The 5,846-nt window shown below is 36.3% G+C and overlaps 1 protein-coding gene across 1 annotated transcript in view; it reads right to left on the bottom strand.

Moving 5' to 3' along the window:
- Window positions 1-5,846, bottom strand: part of TMTC2 (transmembrane O-mannosyltransferase targeting cadherins 2) — a 393,066-nt gene that overhangs the window by 317,892 nt on the left and 69,328 nt on the right. The gene's annotated exons all lie outside the window — the stretch shown is intronic.

The following is a 5,846-nucleotide window of genomic DNA, read 5'->3' on the forward strand; positions in this document are numbered from 1 at the left end:
TTCAATGTAAGTTAACAGTTTACAGCAGCTGGCAAAACTTAAACACAGAGAACATTCTGAATCCTCTGTAAAGATGATTACAAAATAAAACACGAATGCATCCTTTAAAGATTTCCTTAGAAAATCCACAGTATAGAAAGAGGAAATCGTTCTTAGTAGATTTCCTTTTGATTGATTCCTTTGTTTCACTGCCTTGCTATATCAATACAACTATTTTTAAGAGAAATGCTTATTTAACCTACCTCAATTACCAACCAGGTTCTGTACTGATTGCTTTAAGTAGGAGAACCAAAAATGTCCTTTTCCCAGAAGAACATGACATCATGTACTGCTCTGGTATAGTTATTAATTATGCCCTCTTTTATTCTCAAAAAGGTTCCAGCTTGGATAATGAGAAAGGAGAAAGTCACTCCAAGCTATAGCATATGACAACTAATGATATCAAGGCTGTGACCACAGACTCTGTGTTATACAACCTAAGGGGCACCATTTACACTGAAATCTATGAATATGGCACCCCCTGGAATCATGTAACACAGAAACAGGGGACCATGGAGATCAATTGAGCCCACTGACGCCTACTTTCAGGGCACACTTTCAAGTTTGTTTAACATGGCACACATTTGTCCGGTAGAATTTAGTGTCCAAACTAAATCCCCATCAGGAAATGAAAAGAAACAAAATATGCAGGTGACCCCACCAAAGCCAACACACGCCCAGAGTGGAGACAGGATGCGGTGCTAGTGCTCCCTGGGGGCCAGTTACGGTACTGCGCCACCTGCTGAGAGCTAGGAACGACCCACATTGGCCCTTTCCTCTCTTGGCTCCATGTTTTAAAAAACAAAAATCTAAACATAAAGGAGGCACCCTTGGAAGTGCTAACATGAATAAGCCAAGGCAGTCTTTCTTTCCTTTTTTTTTTTTGAAGCCAAGACATTCTTAACATATATTGGCTAATATTGATATTTGTGTATGTATCACTGGAAACTCAGTAAAAGTTAGTTCAATTCAATGGGATATTCCCACATACACCTTAAATTTCTTGGTAAAACCAGAAATTGGGTTTTTTTCACACACTCAGACACTCAGACAACCCATTGCCAGTTTTTCTCTAAATTGTATTTCCTCTTAAAAAGAAAGAACACAATCCTCTCAAAGAATGAAAATTTGCCAAGCCCTCAACTAGAGACTAAAGAAACTAAAAGATTATAAATGTGTCAGAGAAAAATCAAACCAAACATAAAAGGAAAATGGGCTGAATTTTGTCTCTTTCCACTAGATACGACTTGGTACATTTACATTCCCTACCACAGTGCTTTTGAAAAAGGAAGAAATATGAGCATTATTATGTATCACAGGCTTTTATTGCTACTAGAGACTAAGGCTGGCCTCAAGCAGAACATTTTTATTCTCCAGTAAAAATATTTTTTTTGAGATTGCAAAAAATTTCAGTGACTATTATTACTTATCCAGAATGCCATGTACTTCAGGAGGCCTAAAATCAGGTATAATTACTTTACACATCCTCTTTTAACATTCCTTTTATATGTATCTCCCACATGGTATATTCTCATAGGCCCTCATGGCTCCTGAGGATGGCAATCTTGTTTCTATCATTTCCCGCAGGCCCTAGAAAAAAGGCAGCCCCTGCATTAATTTTTTCCTTGCCATTAAGATTTTTAATTAGTAGCAAAATAAACCCTAAAATAAAACCCTGCTTACCCATGGCATTTTGGTGTCTGTCTTACCAATGGCAAAATTCGCAATTTCTGAACCCTGAATGGATATCATGTAATTGGTTTGTGGCAGAAGCAACATCTTGCTTCTGGATATACTTCCCTCTTATTCCTTTAGAACAAAACACTGGTTTGGTCTGGGCTGAGGAGGGGAACGTTCAAACACTATTTCTCAGCCTCCCAGAGAGCTAGCTGTGGCCATATGATCAAATTCCAGTAAATGAGACACAGTGGAAGTGATAAGAACAACTTCCAGGGTCCTGCCCCTGAAGGAAAAGTGGGAGCCATCCACTTTCTGCTCCCCAGTACTGCCTGAATGAAGACACAATGCTGGAAGACATGGCACCCATCTAAGACCTGAGATGAAAGCCCCATCTCAAGTTGGATTGAAGGAGCTCTATCAGTTCTAGATAGGAATTTTTACGTGAGGGAAAAATGCACTTCTCTCACACTGAGGCCACTGTTATTTTGGCTTTTTTTTTTCTTCTTCTTCTTTTTCCTTCATTGTTCTTCATTTCTTAGATAAAATAAGTGAGGAAAAAGGTAAAGATATCCTGGATGAAAGGGATGTTCCTCCTAACCACTGGCAGGGCAATATCAATTCTCAAAAATGTCCAAACAACAAGGGATTCCTCTCTCCATTCTGACAGAAAAATCTTGCCTAAAATTCTCATCTCTGAAACTGCCAAGAAAAAAAAAATCTGCTTTAAGAAAACGGGAAAAAAAAAAAAAGGTCTCAAGAGGCCACTTTAGGGCTCAAGCATTAATATCCTGGTGCTCGCTTCGGCAGCACATATACTAAAAAAAGCATTAATATCCTGGCTAAAGAAATAGCCCTCCTCATTTTGCTATGGATAAATTACATGCTAGACAAATTTTCTTTAGTCCTCAGTACATAAACCACTACCTGGGAAACTCTAACAGTCCGAACAATATTAATTATTTATCACAAATCAACAGATATTTTATCACAAGCTGCAATACAATCAGAAGAACATTAGGTTGAGCAGTAACAAATCACTCCCAAGCTTTTGACTGCACATAATTCGAAACAAAACTTAAAACTGCCAAAAAGACATAGAAGCTGGGAGTCCCTAGTGACAACCAATATAACTAACTCAGGAGTAACCGTGAAGAGAAGTGAAGTGGGAGAATATTTAGAAGCAGCAAAGCAACATATAACATTTTCACTTGGGCTCAATGTTCCTATCAAAAAACCAACATGGCATGTAAATTATATGAAGAAAAACTATAAACTACATATACATCAAAATACCAAACCACATTTGAAAACAAACCAAAAAACAAAACAAAACTTTTCAAACCTCTGTGAATAAAGAAATATGAGGACATTTTTCTAAGAATTTAATAATTATCCTTTCTTTTATACATACAAAAGAAGTACCTCTGCCTGCCCCAACACTGCTTTCCAGTTTGTATCAAAAGCTGAATAATTCCACAGATCCTAACAGAAACAAGGACCCAGGATAGAATTTGAATAGTTGTAAAATTCCAGAATTTCTTGGGGAATTGGCATTATTTGGCTTAGCCTTTGATTCTAGGGGAAAAAAAGAATTAAATTTATTTGGGTGTGGGGGAGACAGAAAATGCTGTTAACTATTTACTGTTCACCTTAATGAAAGTCAAAATTTTTCTACTTCCCCCAATGATGCAAACTACTTCCTGAGTCTACCATCAGTAGACGGTAGACCGTCAGTGGAACTTTCTGCAATGATGGAAATGTTCTGCACTTGATAGCCACTAGTCAAGAGAGTTTCCTGAGCTCTAAAAATGTGACAAGTTTAAGTGACGACTGAATTCTTTATTTTATTTTAATTAATTTTAATTGTCACATGTGGCTAGCGACTACCATATTGGATAACGGGGGGTCTAGATGATGCTCCTCTTCTCCCATCTTTTGAGTCTCCACTCAAATGCTATCTCCTCTATGAAACATTTCCACATCCTACAACCTAGAAGAATGTCTTTCCTCTAGTATACCACAGCAATTTAAATACACACAGAGAAGTTTGCATTGGGATTAAGTCAATACATAAGACAAAAATAGTTGAATCAAAATTACTCTTAAGAATCCCTTACAAAGACCCTAATTCCTAAATTAAATCTAGACAGTTTTTCTCCCAAGATGGAAGCAAATTCCTGTTTGTTCAGTTAAACACCAAATGTAGTAGCAGGTTTGTATTTAAGGGCCATAATATGAGAAAAATTCACATCTAAATACCCAGTTGACAGCAGCAGAGAGAGAGACACAATGTCAGTGAGGCCAACCCTGGGAAGAGAAGATTCGCTTGCCCCGTGTAACACTTACTCGGGTGCAAATGTGAACGTGGCACAAGCAGAAGCAATGCAACAGCACCTCCTTCCCATTCCCCATCCACTGCTCCCCTGTTCTCGCCTACCTACTTGCCTTCCTTAACTACCCATTTCATGTCCAACCTCCCTATCTCTACTGCAGCCATCCTAGATATTTCAATTCATGTAAATGAAAGGTAGGTATGATGGAATTCCATTAAAATAGCACTTACCACTTCCTACTGTTCATTAGTTATTTATACATAACCTCTCTGTCCTGCTAAATTATTTATTTTTGTCTTATTCATATGTCAATATAATTTGTATTGTTGTCAAATGCAAAAGCACTGAATTTAAGCTACACCATTATTTGTCCTTATTTATAATAAAATTAAGGACTGGTTTGAAAGCAAATGTACCAAACTCAAAAGCCTTCAGTGGCCAAAAAAAAAAAAAGGAAGGTGTCCTGTCTCACTGTGACAACCATCATGCAGCTCCTGCTGGTGGGGTGGGGCCCCTTTTACCGGCTCTTCCAAGGTTTCAAGGGAAGCCAGAAATTCAGGTGTTTATTTGCAATTCAATTTGTAAATGTTTAACTTACTCAATTAAAAAAAAATGATACTGACTATATCAAACAAATGGTTCTGGCAGGCCATGAATTTCTGATCCTCTGCCCTACGGGTAAAGTGCTCTAGGCAAATTCACTTTCTTGCAACAACTCTTTACTGTGCACCCATTTAGGAATACTTTGGTGAACAAAACATTTAAGTTACTGGCTCTGGGACAATTATGTTTTGATAGGCAGGCAGATACTACACAAGACAACAAATTAATAAGGGTAATTTTAAATAATCAAAAAGGTTATATCTAAAGCACAGTGATTAAAGAGAGATGGACTCATTCAGATTAAGTGCTTAGGGCAAATCAGCCTCCCCCCGGCTTTTCTTATATAAATATAAACATATATAAATCTTATTTATATAATATATATAATATATATTATTTATATATATTATATATAATTATTTATAATTATATATAATATATATTATATATATATAAATATTTATATAAATATAAATATATATATAAAGATAAAATCACCTCAAGGGAAAGCTCAACTAGGCTATTTTAGAGGTCAGTGGTTGTGTTTATTTACGTTGCTCTGAGGATTAACACATCCTCTTTTGTAGGCTAGACTCTATGGAAGAACATTATTGAACCCTCAAACAGATGGGAAAATCCTGCTGAACTAAAATAAAGCGTTCCGTTCTAACATTCTGTAATAGAGTAAAATGTATCTGAAAATCTGAAACCCTAAATCTTTCAGATACCCTTATAAACAATGAGCCAAGAGCTACTAGAAGCAAATCAATTCATCAAATGCATATGTTTAAGGAATTTAATTGCCTAACCATTTACTACAGTCATATCATATTAAAAGGAATAAATTTCACAGACTGGAAGGTTTATTATTTCCTAGGCAAACTCAAGTAAAAGTCACAATTTGACTTGCAGTTATGCATTTTATTAAGAGTACAATAATAAATTACTCAAAAACACTTAAATTCTAATGGGATTCACATCCACACACAAAATTAAACTCTAGCAGAATTTTAGACTTAGGGTAACACATAATTTTCAATAAAAAGTCAGCCTATAGTCATCCTGGTTCTTCAGATTTTGATACAACTATATTAAAAGAAAACAAAACTCAGCCACGAAAATAAATGTTCTTACATCACTTCTCACACTTATGCTCCAGAAAACATGGAAGGAAAGTGATGGCTTGAACAC

The sequence above is a fragment of the Zalophus californianus genome, chromosome 9, assembly GCF_009762305.2.
Source record: "Zalophus californianus isolate mZalCal1 chromosome 9, mZalCal1.pri.v2, whole genome shotgun sequence".
Taxonomy (NCBI): domain Eukaryota; kingdom Metazoa; phylum Chordata; class Mammalia; order Carnivora; family Otariidae; genus Zalophus; species Zalophus californianus.